The sequence below is a fragment of the Phyllopteryx taeniolatus genome, chromosome 2, assembly GCF_024500385.1.
Source record: "Phyllopteryx taeniolatus isolate TA_2022b chromosome 2, UOR_Ptae_1.2, whole genome shotgun sequence".
NCBI classification, from domain to species: Eukaryota; Metazoa; Chordata; class Actinopteri; order Syngnathiformes; family Syngnathidae; genus Phyllopteryx; species Phyllopteryx taeniolatus.
The window spans coordinates 9,537,193-9,559,239 of NC_084503.1; the positions used below are offsets into that span (position 1 = coordinate 9,537,193).

Sequence of the window (22,047 nt, forward strand, 5' to 3'; positions counted from 1 at the left end):
GGTGATCGACTGGTTAGAGTGTCAGCCTCACAGTTCTGAGGACCAGGGTTGAATCCCCGGCCCCGACTGTGTGGAGTTTGCATGTTCTCCCCGTGCCTGCGTGGGTTTTCTCCGGGCACTCCTGTTTCCTCCCACATCCCAAAAACATGCATTAATTGGAGACTAAATTGCCCGCAGGTGTGACTGTGAGTGCGAATGGTTGTTTGTTTGTATGTGCCCTGCGATTGGTTGGCAACCAGTTCAGGGTGTACCCCGCCTCCTCCCCGATGATAGCTGGGATAGGCTCCAGCACGCCCGCGACCCTACTGAGGAGAAGCAGCTCAGAAAATGGATGGATGGATGGATATTATTTTTTTTTTTTTTGAAAATCAGAGCATGAACATCAAATAAAATAAGAAAATATCAAAAAAAAAAACAACAACACATACATTGGGCCCTACAGAAACATTATTTGCTTTATTCGCTGAAATGACTTCACGAAGAAGCTGTTTGCTGAAAAGACTTAGTGATTGTGTGTGCGACACCGTAGGGATCGTGCTCATGTTGCCATATCCACTGTCAAAACAATAGAAACATCTGCAACTTACCGCAAGGTATTTTCTCAAGTTAGAAAGTGGGCTGAAATATCCAAGTTTGGGGAGTCACAATTTAAGAGCTGCATGACAAAGCTGTTGTTTTTTGGACTCTGTAAAATAAACACAGTCGGACGGCTGTGACTCATGACTCATTTTGATTGGCTCGCGTAGGCTACGTATGCGGTCATGTGAATGTCTTGTGTCGTCTTATTGGTGAATTGGAGTCAAATGACATTAGTGACCCCGTTTGATTGGCGCAACGGGCACCCTATGCGGAAGTCGAAGACAGAGTCTAAAAATAGACGCGCACACGCAAGAATGAATAAATAAAAGTATTGAACGGCATGTCGATCATTGTAATGGGGTAAAAGTATCGATCCTTCTTCACATAAATACTCAAGTAATAGTAAAAAGTACGGTGCATTAAAAGTACTCTGACAAGGACAGTTTATGTAAAATGTTACTTGAGTAAATGTAATGGAGTAAATGTAGCGCATTACTACCCACCTCTGGGTAGGAGTGTATAGGAAGATGACTTGCTTTCTGCTACTGTGAAAGAACCGTTAAGACTGCAGCAGCCTGTTTTACCTGCTCACATAGCTGATCAATTTAAGTGAAGTTAAGTTTCCATAGTCAAAGAAACAGGCGGAATCAGAATGTGACAAACTCAAAACTAGAAGGGAGAGTCAGTGGTTATAAAGGTTACTGAGTCATACAAGCACAGAAGGAGAAGAGGAGCGAGAGCACGCAGGCAGAGGAGGAAAAGAAGTGGATTAAGCGTGAAGTGGACAAATGAGGGATACAAGAGAAGTCTTTTTTCACAATGACATAATTGAAAGACAGGATGTTTAGTGAATGTGACGAACACTCATTTGTTTAAGGGAAAAAGGGAGATTTGTGAAGGTGAAGATGAAGATGAAGAAACAGACAGGTAGTAGACAAGTGGTTAGCACATCAATCTCACAGTTCTGAGGTTGGGGGTTCGAATCCAGACTCTGGACTGTGTGGAGTTTGCATATTCTCCTCGTGCTTGAGTGGGCTTTCTCAGGGTACTCCAGCTTCTTCCCACCAGTGACGTGCGGTGAGGTTCATGATTGGTGAAGTCACATGACGTCTGGAGCTCTGTGAAGCTCAACTCAACACTGCCACATGCTGGTTGTGGCACCGTACATACCAGACTCCACTGTGCACTTTTAGTGGCTTTTCTGGTCGATAAGAAAGACTAAATGCCACACACTTTCATTCAATATATTAGACAGTCTGTTAAACGTCAGTAAGTCCAGTACATGTGTGATAAAATGTATATTATTGGCGATGTAATGAGGAAACACCAATGTCTCTTGTGTGAAGCCAGGGACCAATCACAGCCTGCCTGAATGGATGTGTGCGTGGTCTCTTGACGCATTGAAGCAGCAACAAGCAGATGGTTTTTCTCAATGTCTTTATGTCTCAAAAGTGTTCTCTGTCAATTGACTGTCTGCTGTCGTACTAGAGAGGCTCCGACTACCGGAGACAAATTCCTTGTGTGTTTTTTGGACATACTTGGTAAAATAAAGATGATTCTGATTCATGTGAGCGGTGACTCAACGTGACTCATAGCTGGGCTTCCGATGCATTTGAACAGGAAATATGAAAGTTCTGCTATTTTAATGATGAAATAATTTAAATGATTGGATTGTAAAAGAAAATCGATATAAAGCACGGACCATAGAACTAAAATGGAACAATTTAATGTAATTATTAGGTTTTATTTACGATTCACATGCAGTGGAAAGGAAAGACCACCAGGGAGCAGTGAGGCTCTGCCTCACTTGTCTACACTGACCGCACGTCACTGCTTCCCACGTTGGGTACAAATGTTTCTTTGGTTAATTGACGACTCTAAATTGCCCATAGGTGTGAATGTGAGTGTAGATGGTTGTTTGTCGATGTGTAGCCATCTCATCTGTGAGGATAAGTGGTACAGAAAAGGGATGGATGGGAGAAAGGAACCTCTCCAATACTTGAAATGGCAAAAACATGCTGAAGTGGAGACAACTAAAAGTTAGCAGGGGTACTCCATAGGCGGGCCTTGGGCCACATCTGGCCTGCCAGCCGCCGATTTGTGCCACCCGTACTGTTAAGATTAGATGAAAGCAGGTGCTCACATTGCAGTATGGCCATAAGGTACACTTCTATTCACACGGCTCACTGCGCAGATCACCAACCCATTCATGGTGTCCTGTATATTAAGGGTGTCCCGATCCGATCTTTGAAATCGGTTCAATGTCAGCAAAAAAACTGAGCATTGGATCGGACTCGATCTAAAATCTCAGATTTTATCACTCTTCTACAAGCCGTCCATTCCATGCGCCGCTCCAGCACTTCTATCCAGCAGTGCCCGGACGCCCAAGCGATCACAACAACAGGTTGTAAAGGTGCTAACACACTAGCAAGGAGTAAGAGTGAATGTTGCTTGCTTAAAGTAATTTATTGAAACGCCAGATGAAGTTCACTATTAAACTAAACTCACAAAACAAGAGTTACACTGATTCAATGTTCAAATACATCACAGACATTCTGTCTTTGTTTTTGTTCGCAATAATTGCTAGCTCAAAGCTAACACAATGAATGAAGAGCCCCATTGACGAACTAAGGAAATTAGCATTGAACTGGTGCCACATAGCTCTCAAAATAATTAATATTGGTACACAAATTATGTATAAACACATACAAACAAGCAATATAACCATACTCTCTGGCATATATTCTATAAACTCTGTGAAGAACAACTTATATTAATAATATTCGATTGTGACTTCTTCTACTTTCTTTGTTACTACGAGTGTGTATCTCATTGCGTGCACCACACATCCCCTCAGAGGTCAAGATTTGCACAGCAGGAACAGCAATCCCAACAAGGCACACAGAAAGACAGCTTAGCACCTCAGAGCCTAACCACAAGATTCCTATCCACCACGACATTGTCAGTAAAACTAAACCCCAGTTGCATCAAGAAGTTCAAAAATGTATTGGAGAAAGCAAATGCTGTTCCAACTATTAACTGACTATAAAAAACAACTGACATGAACTTTGTTATTTTGCACTTTTAAAGTATAAATTCTATCTATTATTTATTGAGGTGGTCACTGATGGTGTAGGGGTGGCCAACCAGTCAGATGCTATGAGCCACAATTTTTACTGTGTTCTTGCAAAGAGCCAGATCATACACATTGGCGCACACGCAGGGTGTGATCGGGGGGTTGTAGCGGCGTCCGTTCCGAGTGTTTCCGTTCCGCATTTTTGGGCAGCGTGAACGCAAGTGCCGCAAGAAGCTAGTCAAAGAGCCGCATGCGGCTCCCGAACCGCGAAGGTAAGAGCCGCAAGAAACTAGTCAAAGAGCCGCATGCGGCTCCCGAGCCAAGTTGGCCAAGCCTGGTGTAGTGGTACATTTGCCTGACTTCAGTGTGGGCAGCGTGGATCCAGTTGCTGCTCAGTGACTGTGTGAATGTGAGTTTGAATGGGTGTCTGTCTCTATGTGTGCTCTGCGGTTGGCTGGCAACCAGTTCCGAGTGTAGTCCGCCTTTCGCCCGAAGTCAGCTGGGATAGGTTCCAGTACCCCGCAACCCTAACAAGGATAAGCGGTGTTGAGAATGGATTTATTGAGGTTATTTTTCATGGTTTTCAAACATTTTTTTATTTATTTGTTCTATTCACAAGCTTATATGCTTATATTTAAGTTAAGGAGTGGTTATGTTTAAATATATACAGTGGGTACAGGATGTATTCAGACCCCCTTCAAATTTTCACTCTTCTTTATATTGCAGCCACTTGCTAAAATCATTTTAGTTCATTTTTTTCCACACTAATGTACACACCCCATATTGACAGAAAAAAAAAGAATGGTTGAAATTTCTGCAGATTTATTAAAAAGAAAAACTGAAATATCACACAGCCATAAGTATTCAGACCCTTTGCTCAGTATTTAGTAGAAGCACCCTTTTGAGCTAATACAACCATGAGTCTTTATGGGAATGATGCAACAGGTTTTTCCACACCTGGATTTGGGGATCATCTGCCAATCCTCCTTGCAGATCCTCTCCAGTTCTGTCAGGGTGGATGGTGAACGTTGATGGGCAGCCATTTTCAGGTCTTTCCAGAGATGCTCAATTGGGTTTAAGTCAGTGCTCTGGCTGGGCCATTCAAAAACAGTCACGGAGTTGTTCTGAAGCCACTCCTTCTGTATTTTAGCTGTGTGCTGTGTACCGACCTCTGCCCGTATATTAAACCTCTCTTTTTTTAAACTGTCTATTTGTTTTGGAGTCATGCATTTTTGGGTCCTATCCTTTGTTCCGTTCATGACAGGCCGGATGGCCAGCTCTAGGAAGGGTTCTGATCGTCCCAAACGTCTTCCATTTAAGGATTATGGAGGCCACTGTGCTCGTAGCAACCTTAAGTGCAGCAGAATTTTTTTTGTAAACTTGGCCAAATCTGTGCCTTGCCACAATTCTCTCTCTGAGCTCTTCAGGCAGTTCCTTTGACCTCATGATTCCCATTTGCTCTGACATGCACTGTGAGCTGTAAGGTCTTATATAGACAGGTGTCATGAACGGAACAGAGGATAGGACCCAAAAATGCACGACTCCAAAACAAATGGACAGTTTCAAAAAGAGAGGTTTAATATACGGGCAGAGGTCGGTATACAGGCAGGCAATCCAAAAAAGGCAACAGTATCCAAAACGTGAGGCAAAAAGGCAAGGTCGGTAAACCGAACAGGGTCTAGTCTTACTGTGAGTCGGTGACGTGGAAACAAGGAATGCCGGAACGCAACGACAAGGTACAACGAACTGCCGACTAGAAAGAATGACACACGAGGTTAAATGCAAGGTGTAATTAGGGTGAACGAGGCCCAGGTGGTGAAGATGCTCTCAGGAGCAGGTGTGTACGAGACAGGGGGAAAAAAACAACCGGAACACACACTCGTGACAGACAGGTGTGTGGCTTTCCTAATCAAGTCCAATCAGTATAATCAAACACAGCTGGACTCCAATGAAGGTGTGGAACCTTCTCAAGGATGATCAGAAGAAATGGACAGCACCCGAGTTAAATATGAGTGTCACAGCAAAGGGTCTGAATACTTATGGCTGTGTGATATTTAAGTTTTTTTTTTTTAATAAGTCATTAATGAGGGAAAAAATTAACTTAAATGATTTTAACAAATGGCTGCAATATAACAGAGTGAAAATTTTAAGGGGGTCTGAAAACTTTCTGTACCCACTATATTTTTTATTATTGGTTTTATTGAAGTTATTCATCAGAATTCTATACATCCATCCCTTTTCCATGCCGCTTATCCTCACTAGGGTTTGCGGGTGTGCTGGTGCCTATCTCAGCTGAGTCTGGGAGAGAGGCGGGGTACACCCTGAACTGGTCGCCAGTCAATCGCAGGGGACATACTGTATATACAAACAAGCATTCGCACTCACATTCACACCTACAGAAAATTTAGAGTCTTAAAATTAACTCAATTAACCCATCATGCATGTATTTGGGATGTGGGAGGAAACCACGCGGGCACGGGTAGAACATGCAAACGCCACACAGGTAAGGCAGGATTTGAACACGGGTCCTCACAACTGTGAGGCAGACGTGCTAACCAGTCGGCCATTCAGGATTTTCTAATATAAAGTCCCGTCCAAAAGTATTGAAATGGCAACATTTCTTTTCCCAAGACATTTGGGTTTCAGATCATAAAATGAATATGAGACAAAAGTTCAGAATTACAGCTTTTAATTACAGAATTACAGCCCTGCGATTGGTTGGCGACCAGTTCAGTGTGTACCCCGCCTCCTGCCCGATGATAGCTGGGATAGGCTCCAGCACCCCCGCGACCCTAGTGAGGAGAAGCGGCTCAGAAAATGGATGTATGCATAATTTACATTTAATAGTTGGTGGCATAACTCTTACATGCAAAAACTGCATCAAGCCACCGACTGCATCAAGCCACCGACCCATTGACTTCACCAGGCTGTTGCATTCTTTGTTTGAAATGGGTTTCCAGGCCTTTACTGTTGCTTTTCTCAGTTCTTGTTTGTTTCCGGGTGATTCTCCCTTCACTCTCCTCTTTTGGGGTAAAATGCATGCTCTATTTGGTTCAGGTCCGGTGATTGACATGGCCAGTCTAAGACCTTCCACTTTTCCCCCCTGATGAAGTCCTTTGTTTTGTTGGCAGTGTTTTGGGTCGTTGTCTTGTTGCTAGGCTTTACACTATATACAGGATTTTTGGGGCCGATCACCAATTAGCAAGTTTAAAAAAAACGATAACCAATCACAAGATGGAGCAATGTGTCTATTTAAATGATTTGTTCATTTACTCTATGCACTTGTGTACTGTATACTGCGTACCTTCAAAAGTATTCTCTATTCAGGTCATGCATGACCTGAATAGAGAATACTTTTAATCAGTCAGGTCAAACCAACCAACGTCTCAGACATGTTGTCTGTCCCACACCGCCGACATTATTATTTTTTTTCTAAATAACTTTATTGGCAGTCAGATATTTACAGTACTACGGCAAAAGACACGTGAAAAGTAAAAAAAATAAACGAGCTTTTCGATTCAAATATACTGTACACGATGCCGACGCGGAGTAAATGTCTTTTGCGGCGCGAAATATGACATTAAAGCCGATCAGCATAAAATGCTAATTATCGGCCGATACCGATCAAGCCGGTCAGATCGGTGTAAAGTCTACTTGTTGCATGATGAAGCTTCTCTCGATTAAAGCCGTCTTTATACTCCCGTGCCCGCATCGCATCACATGACCGACGCATTGAGCCACATGAACCCTATGCGCACATGGCACAAATTGTCGCTGCACACAGAATGCCCTGGAGATCATCTCTTGTGATTGGTCCGTTTTAGTGACATGTTGTGATGACATACTCAGCTACTCAGCCGCACATATCACCTACGCCGCCGTCTTCTTTATCGATTTTGCAATATCATTAAATGCATGCCCCTCCTGGAAGTCGTCACCTTACCGTGGTGGATGAAGTGGCTGGGGAGAGGGAAGTCCTGGCGTCCCTGCTAAAGCTACTTCCCGCGCGACCCGACCTGGGATAAGCAGTAGAAAATGTATGTATGGATGGATTAAATGCATCATCTGGTCATCTAGGTTCATTTGTTCTAGCAGGCACTTTTCCACAGTCGCCATTGTTGGTGCTTTGTTCCTTGTTACGGCAAATAAAAACGACTACCGGAATTGGCCATGAAATGCAGAGGAAACCCTGTGGTGTCCTAGCCAATACCAGCCGTAGCGACACCCCCGACTTGGAGGAGAACTGCAGCACATTTTCAAAACAGCGTGCGTGGTTTACGTTCGAGTATAAAGACAAACTGCGCACGGGATAGCCACAGTGACGTCACCGCCTGCCCGAGTATAAAGAAGCCTTTAGTTTGGATGCATTCTTCTGTAAATTGCCAGACAAAATGGTTTTGTAGACTTCAGAATTCATTCTGCTGCTAATCATCATGAGTTACATCATCAATAAAGACTAGTGGGTTCCAGAAGCACCCTTGTAAGCCCAAGCCATGACATTACCACCACCATGCTTCACAGATGCGCTTGTGTGTTTTGGATCATAAGCGGATCCTTTCGTTCTCCAGACTTTGGTCTTTCCATCACTTTGGTAGAGGTTAGTCTTGGTCTCATCAGTCCATAAAACTTTGTTCCAAAACTTTTGTGGCTCATCTCTGTACTTCTTTGCAAAATCCAATCTGTCCTTCCGATTATTTTTGCTGAAGAGTGGTTTGCATCTTGTGGTATGGTGTGTATATTTCTTCTCTCAAAGTCTTCTTCGAACATTGGATTGTGACACTTTCACCCCTGCCCTGTGGATGTTGGCAGTGATTTCACTGGCTGTTGTCTTTGGGTGTTTCTTCACAGCTCTCACAGTGTTTCTGTGATCAACTGCCTTCGATACCCTTGGCCGACCTGTTTGTTGTATTGTAAAGTTTGTGCAATAGCTCTGATCGATTTACCCTCTTCTCTCAACTTCAAAATGGTTTGCTTTTCTCAGCTCTCTGTTCTTCAAGTTTGCTTAACAGTAAATGCAGTTTTCACAGGTGAAATCCGAAGCAATCAATCTAAAAGGCAACACCTGAGCAACTAGAAACACCCATCAGTCACATGTTCCAATATTTTTGCTCACTTGAAAAGTGGGTGGGCTCAAACAAAAGGTTCTCTGTCCTAAGTTGTTTAACACATCTAGATGTAAATACCATAAAATAAAAGCTGGAATTCAGAACCTTTGTCTAATATGCCTCTTTTGTTCCGAAACCCAAATGTCTTCAGTATACAACAAAAACAAAGAAACTGATTTTGCCATTCCAATACTTTTGGAGGGGATTGTAATTTTCATTTATTTTATTCAATTGTAGTACAATATTTTTAAAGTTACCTCATGTAAGCCGTTGTTGAATAATAAATGGGTCAGTTTTTCTCATACCTACAGTTGCTGATTATTGTTCTCTGAGTAATAGCACTTGATTAAGCCTTTTCTAACATTACATACTACACAATATGTAAAGTATATAGGATTATTGCTGGTATCGGCCAAAACTCAAGGCTGCAATATCGCTATCGGATCGGAAGTGAAAATGTTGGGAGTAGGACATCCCTATTGTACGAGAGGCTTGCGCATATGAGGCACGCAACTGCATGCCAGGCGTGCCGTAATTGAAAAACCTGGTATGGTTGCATTTATTCAGTCTTCAATATATGTGAAATATACATCAGGGTGAAATTACTTTTACAAGAGGCCACTGTTACAAAAAAAACAAACAAAAAAGAAACATAAAAAGACCTATAAAACAAAGACAAAAACATAAATGCTCTTTGTCGTATGAAGCAGTTATAGATGAAAGAAGAGGTTTGGAGTCTCCCTGACCAGTTGATCAAAGATCTTGCAATGACAGGTAGGGCTGCATGATATATTGCTTGAACATCGTCATCGCGTTGTATGTGTGCGCAATGGACACATCGCAGGGTCCGTTCGGAAGTAGCTTGATACGTGTTGCTTGCATTACCGGAAGTAGTACACTTTGTCTTTCGAAATAAGAGCATAACACAGGAAGCAGTATGTGAACAGTGCAAATGTTATCTTGACAGCGTTCTTGATATCATTTGTGTGCTTATTTGGTCATTATTATTTTTCCCATGTTTGGGTTCACTTAGGCGGCACGGTGGACAACTGGTTAGAGCGTCAGCCTCACAGTTCTAAGGACCCGGGTTCAATCCCTGGCCCCGCCTGTGTGGAGTTTGCATGTTCTCCCCGTGCCTGCGTGGGTTTTCCCCGGGCACTCCGGTTTCCTCCCACATCCCAAAAACATGCATTAATTGGAGACTCTAAATTGCCCGTAGGTGTGACTGTAAGTGCGAATGGTTGTTTGTTTGTTTGTGCCCTGCGATTGGCTGGCAACCAGTTCAGGGTGTACCCCGCCTCCTGCCCGATGATAGCTGGGATAGGCTCCAGCACGCCCGCGACGCGAGTGAGGAGAAGCGGCTCAGAAAATGGATGGATGGATGGGTTCATAAATCTGTAATTTTTTAAATTTGTATTTGTTTTGATGATTTGTGGCCGTAATTTTGATATAATGTGCACAAAATGCTCATTTGTAGTCACAAAATACTAATTTGTGACATTGGACTAGGTAACACGTGAGCACAAAACAACTTTGTAGCCACAAAATAGTTGTGGCACCTTTGGGTAAGCAAATTGAGAGCGCCTTCCCTAGAAGAAAGAGATCAGACACAAAAACAGTAGTAAGATTGAATTTCCTTTTAGGCTGGGGAGAAAACTAAATCGATACTAAAAAAAACAAAGACATACTAAAAAACTTGGTATTTTTATTGATAAAAACAGAAAAAGAAAATACTCTTCCCTTAAGGACACCAGGCACCCATTTGCTTAGTTGTTAATGGGAATAATAATAACCCTACAAATTTGTACTTTGTGTGCAAATTACACCTATTTTGTGGTCACAAATTAGCATTTTGTTTGCATGCCACAACTTTATTGTGGCCACAAAAAAATTCCTGTCTGGCGCTCTGTAGATTTTGGTGGATTTTTTGTTTTCAATGAAACATACAATTAAGAAATTTATGTTAGAAGGTGGTCCATCTCACATTCTCCATCCACGGCATAGCATTGCTTCTCTGCCCTCAATTACTTTGTAATTATAAGAAGCTTTTTTTTCCCTTGTTTCTTTTATAGGGTAAAGTACCGTCAGCACCTTCTGCAGGACAGTACATAATACATACAATACCTGATCTCACCTTACAGTAATTTACCAAACTATTACCATAAAAGGAAAATGCATGAATGAAAATTGCACATCCACTGAGTTAGAATACAATGACGTTAAATCACAACTGGCCAGATAATTAAATGTCCAATGTTGACACAAGATGAAAAGGAATTAAACCATTTTAAAATCTTATCTAAAAGTCCAAATCCTCAGATTTTCAGTAAAATAGGACTACTTTCTGATTTCCTTAGTCCTCCGTGAAGGCAAACAAGAAAAACTGTTCAAAATGTTTGCCAATTTTCTGACGTTTTGAATCAAACACTAACCCAATAATTTCCAAAGAGTGCCAGTCCGGAGCCCAATTTGAAATCCTGAAGCCGACCAAAACCTTAAATCAAAACTACGATCAACATGTAAGGCTAGGATAAAAAATATTCACGAAAATGTACCATAAATATGTGCAAAGCCGTAAATGGCTTTGTTTACTGCATTAAAATAGCTAGCAAGCAAGCTAATATTCTGTAGGTAAAAGGGCTCTGAAATGACTTTACGACAAAAAGTGTATCAAAACGCTCACTTGATTTGGAAGGGCTGGACCGCTGCGTCATAGACTTCTCTTTGTCGGTCAACTTTTCACAATCACCGACTCACTCCACGCTATCCCTTAACTTTAACTTGACCTATTCATTTGACATGGATTGTTTAAATTAACATGTAAAATTGTGACTCAACTTACATGGCTTGTTTGTTCAACATTTGATCAGTTTCGCTGTCAGTCTGATTGATTGTGTGTGTGCCATGACTTATGATGCATTCAACAGTATCTCGAAAAAAATTGTGTAATTGCCATGTTAAAAAGGAATTGAATAGTTTTAATGGCTTTTAATTGTGTTTGTGTGTCTGACTGAGGGGTGGGGTTCCCCTGCCCTGGTTCGGGGCCTCTGATTCTGATCAAACTTTTATAACTTTTATGTCTGATAAAAGTGAATATCACTCGTTGAAGAGCTCATGCTGGCACGGGGAGAAACCCTTGCCACAACCGTTTTTTTCCCCAGCACATTAAATGTTATTGATGAAAGGCCCCAGAGAGGCTTACACACTCACACACATGTAAAAAAACTAACAAAAAAAAAAATGACAAAAGGGCACTGTGGGCATCCAGGGGAAAAGCTCCACCCACACCCACCTATTTTTTATATTGTTGCATATTTCAATTCAGACATTTGTGGGGACATAACATAGAAGTATGTCTACACACACATACTTTGTACATAAACTGTATCAAGAGATGGATACTATGAGGAATAAAAGTCACAAAACATCTTGATTCTCCCCAGATGGCTGATATAAGAAGCATGGGGTCAAAAAGCCTGCAGGAGCAGTTGCGCCAGTGGAAAAAAATCTTGTAAATACTTGTGTTTTTTGTCATTTATTACATCATTGAGTGAAACTCACTTAAAATTCCACGTTTAGAACTTGATATGTCATTAATTATATTTAACATTCATTTTCACCTGACTAGTGCAGGGTGTACTCCAACCGCTTCCCAAAGTCAGCTCGGCTAGACTTCAGTTACAGTTGTCCCTAATGGGGACGGACTACATAGAACACAGGTGTCAAACTCAAGGCCCGGGGGCCAGATCCGGCCCGCCACATGATTTTATGTGGCCCGCGAAGGCAAATCATGTGTGCCAACTTCCATGATTTTTGTTAAAATCTGTGCCAAGATTTCAAATTGTCATATTTCGTAAATAACATTTCACAGTCATAACGGCCCTCTGAGGGAAACCGTAACTACTATGTGGCCCGCGACAAAAATGAGTTTGACACCCCTAATATAGAACATGAATGGATGCATTTACACCAATGTCAGTTTAGTAGTTTTAAGTTCATTTGTAAGCTGGATCACCTATTCACCTTTTCAGATATTCAACACTACATGACATGCTGACTCAGCCTTGCACCTTCCAAACCAAAATTAAATACTTAACTTGAGGCAAAAAAAGATTTGTCACATCTTACAAGGACTATTTATCATTTCCATCACAAAACCATGCAGGTTTCTCAAACATGATTTTGAGTCACGGCTCCCTCGAGACATAAGGTTGTAAAACCCTCTAACAGAATATTCTATCATGTTTATTGTATGATTTTCAGTTTTTGATCACATATAAATTCCATTGCCTACTTTTCCTGCACTGAAATAAAGTCTTATCTTAAGTCTTGACTTATCCACCTATAAGTTTCCTTTCAGTAAGTACAGAGCTTGTTACCATCTATGAGGCCAAGTTAAGCAGAGCAGTGTCCTGAGTTAAAAAAAAATCAAATAAAAAAAAAAAATCTTAAAAACCTGGAATCTTTGCCACATTGGCTGAGCTTGTTACAATACTGCATGTTTGGACAGTTAATTAATAAGTTATCATTACAACCATTGTATACAACAATGGGTAAAAACAATCCACAAAAAAAAAAAGATTAAGCTATGCAAATGACCGGTCTTCTCCTGGCCAGCATGACCTGAGGGCTGTCTACATATCCTCTGGACTTTCTGTGCTGAGCTGATTGTCAAGCGTGGCTGCACACCAATGCCTTCTCATTACAATGTAAGATCACATCACACCATTTAGCCACTTGTCATTAATTTCTGCTGAGCTGCGCACTGAATGCCAAATAGGAAAACCTTCAAGAGGAGCGCATGCTAGATTTACACTGCATGTCATCTTCACACCATTTAACACTCACGGCAGAGGACAACACACCACAATACAATCACCATTAATCTACATGTCACCCACTCATACATTACAGCGGATGACCCAAGGTTCAGGTGTGTCATTATGATTCTCCATAACTGTCACAGGATAAGCTAATTTAGCTTTGCCTGTTCCAATCCTTTATCTGGCAGTAGATCTATCTAGTTTACAAGATGAAAAAGATGTTTTGGATCTAGATGTATTTAAATACGCAATTATGGTGCACAAACTTGTATGAGTTATTATGTGTAGCGGAGGGGAATTTAAACAAACAACGTCATTTCAGAAAGCCAGACTAATGCTAAACAAACATCTATGGCTCAAGTCAACAAATAGACTCTCTCAGGTCTGCAACAAAAATAGACAATTGTATTACTGCAATAACACGTCTTTGTTTTCCTTGCTGAAAGCCCATTTGTCTGCGACGCAAGCTCATGCATCACTGCTGTTTGTTTAGAAAAAGAAAAAGCCAGCGATAAAATGTGAATCTCAATGCGTAATCTGAAATAAAAAAGTAAAAGGCTTCCATTCACCTCCAACGAATATCTATGAAACTAAATGAATGTGAAGCGCGTACATTTCCCGTGAACATTTCTTGACCATGCAATACATTTTCCACACTTTAAGAAATAATAATGCCCATTGTTATTGACACTGTGAGAGATTTATCAATGAGTTTATTAATGTGGTAGTTTTCAGTGGTAAAGAACTGCAATGCATCGCACAGGTGTTTTTTATATTTTGATTAATTTAGCTACATGAGACACCCTAACAAAGCATCTAATGAGTGTTTACAAAAGATGCATACAGACTGGAACATGCGAGACTTACATTTCTAGACTCTCATATGTTATATTTTTCAAATTAAATAGAGGTTTAACTCAGGTAAGGTGTGCCAAATTCTGATTTTACATTTTCAAACAAGAGCAAGAGCACGTCAGTGTCCTCATACGTTTCAACAAATCAATCAGCATTTAGTCTGCAGCAGCACTGCGACAGCACACATCACATTAATGTTCTTTTTATATATACATATATATATATATACACACTCTCTCTCTCGCTCTATGTGTGTATGTTTTTTTCCCTCAGCTACAAAACATCTGTTACCTAGATACTCAAAGGACAGCTCATGATATTTGAACACAAATTAAGTACATACTCTAAAAAGCTTAAAAATAACAAAAATAAATGTGAACACTGGACAAATAGACAACCTGAAGGTTAAGAAACAATCAGTAAAGAAAACAATGTGTTGCTGCTGGTGGCTCAATGTCTGCCTTTACAAACACAAATCCAGGGCTGCAACAGGTGGTTATCATCCTTCTCCTGATCACTGGTAACCTTCTGCCTTATTCGCTCCCCCTGCCTGGTGTATATTTATGCATCTGGGAGCGTGACTGTGTGTGTTCAGACATCATCACCAGGAATACTGGTGATCGGAGTCAAGTGACCCGAAGGCTCAAATAAACAAGAGTCGATGTTGATTCATACTCCCAATGGGCTAACCCAAGGGACCGCTCCCCGACCAAGACATAACAACCTCCACAGACTCTCTAATCCTCAGGAGCTCAGGACAATTGAGATTTTTCTTCAGCTATTTTTGCGGGGTACGCCCTGAACTGGTCGCCAGCCAATCGCAGGGCACATACAAACAATCAACCAGTCGCACTCACATTCACACCGACAGGCAATTTAGAGTCGTCAATTAACCTACCATGCATGTTTTTGGGATGCGGGAGGAAACCGGAGTGCCCGGAGAAAACCCACGCAGGCACGGGGAGAACATGCAAACTCCACACAGGCGGGGCCGGGGATTGAACCCCGCTCCTCAGAACTGTGAGGCAGACGCTCTAACCAGTCGCCTACCGTGACACCATATTGAGTAAAATCAATTTATAATACATTTGGATCATGTGAAAAATAAAAATGTAGGAATGAGGATGCTTGCTTCAGATACATACAATGTGATGCTATCAACAAGATAACAGAATTGGATCAGTGCTGATGAGGTTTCTGATTTAGCTATAGCTATATTTAATTGTTCAATTGAGATAGAAACACCAAATTTGGTTTGCTTTGTTGTTGTTTTTGCTGTTGAAGGACAGAAAGAGAGAGGGAAATAGGAAACATTTTGGATTGAGAGTATAGGCTTTGATGTGTAGTTATGTTGACAGCTTGTCAGAAGTGCATCTCCACACAGTATGGTGGATTAGTTCCTGTGGTTCAAGACACAGTCCACCCTTTATTTTGGGAAATGATCAATGTGGCCTGCTTAAATGAGTACCAATATTTTTAATTCGATGAAATCTTAAAATAAAAGCAAAATAGAACCCTACCAGAAATGAAGTACTCGTGCGTAAGGGAGCTTGTTGTGTTCACCTCTGTGCCTCATGTGTATCGATCAGAACAGACCGTGAAAGAAAGTATCACCCTGAGGGTCAGCAGTTGATTAACCTCGACTTCTCAACATTTTAATCGGCCGCTGACCTCTAAAGAGCTCAAACAAGGAGATTGTAGGTGGGAGAATGCTGTAACGATACAGGCTGTTCAAATGACCCTAGTCCTCGCTGACTTTCACACCACAGCAAAGTGGCAGAGCTTTGAAAAAGAAATGAACTTGAACATGAACATGAAAAAAAATCTGCATCTGTGATTTCACGATGATATTAATGTAAATATGGTTGCATTTCACATCATTTTCTTGGCAAATGATGTTTAATTGGTACTTGAATTACATTCAGAAAACCAAATGAATTAGAGCTGTTGGATATAAGACTCCACAAGCCTCAGGTGACTGAATTCAAAACGTGTGCATAGACAAAACGTGGCCACTAAATTATTCCGTCCTTCTCATCTGACTGGAATCCCAGCATTTGATGAGTCTTATTTATCTGACCCCTCTAAGTCAAGTTTAAGTGCTGTTCAGTGATAGAGCCATTGCTTGTACCTTTTCACACCAAATTGTCTTTGCATGCTTTCCCCTCGATCATTTCTGTGCCAGTGGCACTCAGCTTCCACTCCTTCTCCCTTCTGAGTGAGACAAGAGAAACAACAACGGTAGCTCTCGAGGTCTCACCACTGATTAGGCCAATCGATACTAACAAGACCAAAAGTTCACTTTGTCCCCCCTGGAAATGACTGACCTCTCACAGACCTGTTCCTCCAATTTGACACCACTGCAAGGTGAGCTTCTCAGAATATTTTCACTCTTGACTACCAACTGCTCTGTTTTACCCTCCTTGATGTTTATCCATTTCATTCTTAAACCATTGCTGATAATTATTGTGGGGAATCATTATGATCAGTATTTCAACATAGCTGAATATCAATTATTATTAATAATAACCTATAATTACATGTAATTTGAGCAAATATTTCAGAAGTGTGTATAAAACTGGTAGCTCTTTGCATTACTCTGTACCCAAGTAGTTTTCAATTGCAAAAAGCTTGGTAACACCTGATTTATAGTATTCATAATATTCTACTATGAAAGAATACTTAAACCTCGTGGTCCTTGTAATTTCCAGCCAGTGTTACTCTGTCCAGTCCACATACAGTGGGTACGGAAAGCCCCCGTTAAATTTTTCACTCTTTGTTATATTTCAGCCATTTGTTAAAATCATTTAAGTTCATTCCCCCCCCCCCTCATTAATGTACACACAGCACCCAATACTGACAGAACAAAAATTTAATTATTGACATTTTTGCTGATTTATTAAAAAAGAAAAACTGAAATATCACACATCCATAAGTATTCAGATCCTTTGCTGTGACACTCATACATTTAACACGGTGCTGTCCATTTCTTCTGATCATTTTTAAAATGGTTCTAAACCTTCATTGGAGTCCAGCTGTGTTTGATTATACTGATAGGACTTGATTAGGAAAGCCACACACCTGTCTATATAAGACCTTACAGCTCACAGTTCATGTCAGAGCAAATGAGAATCATGAGGTCAAAGGAACTGCCTGAAGAGGTCAGAGACAGTATTGTGGCAAGGCAATGATCTGGCCAAGGTTACAAAAAAAATTCTGCTGCACTTAAGGTTGCTAAGAGCACAGTGGCCTCCATAATCCTTAAATGGAAGACGTTTGGGACGATCAGAACCCTTCCTAGAGCTGGCCGTCCGGCCTGTCATGAACGGAACAAAGGATAGGACCCAAAAATGCATGACTCCAAAACAAATGGACAGTTTAAAAAAAGAGAGGTTTAATATACGGGCAGAGGTCGGTACACAGGGAGGCAATCCAAAAAAGGCAACAGTATCCAAAAACATGAGGCAAAAAGGCGAAGTCGATAATCGGAACAGGGTCTAGTCTTACTGTGAGTCTTTGACGTGGAAACAAAGAATGCTGGAACGTGACAACAAGGTACAACGAACTTGCGACGAGAAAGAATGAGACACGAGGTTAAATGCAAGGGGTAATTAGGGTGAACGAGGCACAGGTGGTGATGATGCTCTCAGGAGCAGGTGTGTGTGAAACCGGAACACACACCCATGACACGGCCAAACTGAGCAATTGGGGGAGAAGAGCCTTGGTGAGAGAGGTAAAGAAGAACCCAAAGATCACTGTGGCTGAGCTCCAGAGACGCAGTCGGGAGATGGCGAAAGTTCTAGAAACCATCACTGGAGCCCTCCACCAGTCGGGGCTTTATGGCAGAGTGGCCCGACCGAAGCCTCCCCTCAGTGCAAGACACATGAAAGCCTGCAAGGAGTTTGCTAAAAAACACCTGAAGGACTCCAAGATGGTGAGAAATAAGATTCTCTGGTCTGATGAGACCAATATACAAATTGTTGGCCTTAATTCTAAGTGGCATGTGTGGAGAAAACCAGGACCCCAAAAGACTTATGGCTGTTTAGCTCAAAAGTGTGCTTCTACTAAATACTGAGCAAAGGGTCTGAATACTTACGGCTGTGTGATATTTCAGTTTTTCTTTTTTGAATAAATCTGCAAAAATTTCAACAATTCAGTTTTTTTTTTCTGTCAATACGGGGTGCTGTGTGTACATTAATGTGGAAAAAATGAAATTAAATGATTTTAGCAAATGGCTGCAATATAAAAAAAGAGTGAAAAGTTTCAGGGGGTCTGAATACTTTCCGTACTCACTGTATACCAGTTCATGGCCACTCTGAATGCTTTTGTTCTAATCTTCAACCAGACAAAGAGTCCCACAGACACAAAAAGAGTGAAACCTCTTGCTGCAGAGTGGGCCCAAGCCTCTTTTCTACAGTTTTTCATTATGTCGGTACAATTGTATATAATGCATTTAAAATCAACATTCAAATTCAAAACTAATGCCCCACTGTCGCTCCTCGGGGCTGCTTTCTCCTCTTCTCTCCGTTCCTTGCGTCCCGCTGCGATAGCCTCTTCCTCTTCCTGTGGGGGAGCCGGGCGGTCCCCTGCGGGCTGTGGGGCCTGCTCTGGGGTTCTTTTCCCTGCCTGGTTTGGGCAGGGGGGTCCACCTCCCATGCTCAAGGGCGGGTAGTGGGTGCTGGCGAGGGTGTGGGGGGGAGGGGTTGGGTGGGCCGGGGTTGGTGGTGCGGGTCTGGGTGGGATGGCCCTCTTCGTCGGTGGTTGTCCGGCCTAATGGGCCCGACCTGCGGGAGCCTTGCCTCTTAATCACTCACTTAGCACACACTCACACCATTCACTGTATATATTTCTCACTAATCACATCTGGGCACATACACATATCTAAGGGTTCCTAGGAGACTAGTATGGGCTCGGGAGGGTGTGGGTGTCGGATTGGGTTTCAGTCTGCCCCTCCGCCCTGCCTGCCCCCCTGGATTTTAAATGCACCACATACACCTATCTCTGGGGGGGTGGTTTGCAGTAGTGCCTGGCAGCCCTTCCCCCACCCCCTCGGCTCACTGACCTCTCCAGATTTTAATGCAGCACACCAATGACCGCTAGTCGGGGACCTGGCAGTCATAGTAACAGGGGGGGAGGTGGGTCTCACCTACTTGCATGGGGGTGCTCCCGAGGCCGGGCCCCCCGGGCTGGATGACTGCTTGGTTTTGGGGCTGACCTCTCATGGCCCGGGGCTGCTCCTTGGGTTCCTCCCCCAACCCCCACACCCTTATCGTTCCCTTGTCAGGTGCCACTATCCTCCCTCCTTTCCAACAAACAAGGGACAATCTCCCGCCCTCGGGCTGGGCAAGGACTGGCTGCATCGCGGGCCCTGCGGGTTGGGGGGGGGGGGGGGGGGGGGGGGCGCGTCTGACTCTCCTGGGGGTGGAGGAGGGGATGGGGTGGCGGGGCGTGTGGGGCGGTGGGTGGGGTGGGGTAGTTGGCTGGGGGGTGGCACTTGCATGTATCCGCAGGCACACACCCCTTACTGCAACAAATAACTCATGAATATGCAAATCGCTTGTGTATCCCCTCACTTATACTCTCGTCCTGTACACTTTTATAATTTATATAATTAATGCCACCACACTTCAGTTGTACAGCCGGGTCCACGACCCTGGTCCTGCATGCTTCTTCTCCTGTCCTTGTCCTGTTCTATCTTGTCCTGTCCTTCCCTCACAGGGTGTAGCACTACAGCCCCATGCAACACTCATATTAAACATTTCATTGTTGTTGATAATGTAATGATTTAATTCTCTCATCCTGTTTACAATTAATGCTTTGTCTTTTGTCTTTGTTTCTTTCTCTCTTCTAGAAACTTTGTTCTGTTCGACTGATCAAGTCTGATTCTCAATAACCCTCAATTATAATACCACAACGTAAGCTTAAAAACTCCACTGTGACACAGTAAAACTGTTCCGGCATAAAAGGGATACAGATTTTCCATTCTGCTTGACCTAACAGCCGAACAGGACAAAAAAAAACAAAAATAATAATAAAAAAAAAATTAAATTCAAAACTAATGAACAAGCATAAGAAGGGTTTCAAACTATTTTTTATTCTCTGGCTTTTTCCAAGGTTTAAGGAAATATAATGTAACAGTTATTTGCTATGACATCTTTGACATCTGGTGCTGCCGAGCTCTTGCTTTTTGGAGCTATCAGATAAGGAGGTCTAGCTAATTCCTATTCTAATTAATATGGGGCCACATTTCCTGCTTCTTCTGCCTCAGGGGAAGACATCCTTCATGAGGCATTATCTTGAGCCAAAAGGTTCGCATTCACTCAGCCTTGCTCTGTCACTCTGCCCTGGCTTTCACAGAAACACCTCTCTTGCCTTTGTCCAATTCTGTACCTGTCATTTGGAATTTAATACAGATAGGTGGAGGATAGCAATAAGGAATCACTGCTGATCATTCATGTGTGAGAATCAAAGGGGGAGACAATGACACCCTTCAATATGGCGTTTACTTATCATACATGGGGAAGAGTTCTTACATCATTTACATTAGCATCCTTTCACTGTTATTATTTGACAAGAGTACACTTGGAAAAAATAGTTTGTGATTTTCTGTATATGGCTAGCCATGATGAGATGGTATTAAACTATACTCTATCATTGTGATTAAAACAATGAAATTGGCTCATTATAAATGTATTTTTTGCTTGAACTTAGTTATCCATTATTAATATTACATTAGAAAAAGTCCCGTCTCTACAAAATGTGCTAAAGCTTTGCCTCAATCTTTGAATTCAAGCACAAAGTGGAAGTGTAAAGCGTATCATTAAATCCAACTCAGACTGCAATTAGGAAAGCAGTGTATTAATAGACCGAATGTTCCCTGACAAACCAGTATTTATACATGGTTTATGTTCCATTGTTGTTAACGAAGTATAGCAAGGTAAAATGGAATGCTTCCAAATATGTTGCAACATTAAAGCAATGCATTTACTTTTTCAGTGGATAGTGTCCATACAAGTGTAATAACGAATACCCACCCTTGGGGACTTGCACACTACCAGAACTAAGACAAGAGCATGAAAAATCCTTCCCTCTTGCCATTAAATTGCTAGAGGACTCTGCATCATTTGCACAACTGTAATTGTATCAGCATTACCACATTAAAGTTAACCTTTTATTGCTAAGTGACTCTCCGTAGTATATTTTTTTTGGTCAAAATGGCTGTCTATTGTCGTACTAGAGCAGCTCCAACTACTGGAGACAAATTCATTGTGTGTTTTTGACATACTTGGGAAATAAAGAGGATTCTGATTCGGAATTCAGCGTTACTATTTTTGCAACTATCAATTAGATGGGTAATAATTCATAATTCAAGGTGGACATAGCTCATTCATTACAAGGTTGATGGAGGAGGTGTGATACTGGAGACTGAAAGTGCTTGAGTTAACAAATGTCCTTCAAATCATGAAAATAGCTCATTTAAGTTCATGAGTTGCAACCTTGTGAATATGGTCAGCTCAAAATGAAGCCTGAAATCACATTCCTATGATTGCACTAAAAGTTCACCAGTCTGGTCAATGATGGTGTAGTGGTACAATCGCCTGACTTTTGT

The 22,047-nt window shown here is 41.9% G+C and overlaps 1 protein-coding gene across 3 annotated transcripts in view; it reads right to left on the reverse strand.

The window, feature by feature from the left end:
• fam189a1 (family with sequence similarity 189 member A1) overlaps positions 1 to 22,047 on the reverse strand; it is a 127,354-nt gene that overhangs the window by 35,124 nt on the left and 70,183 nt on the right. The window lies entirely within an intron of this gene.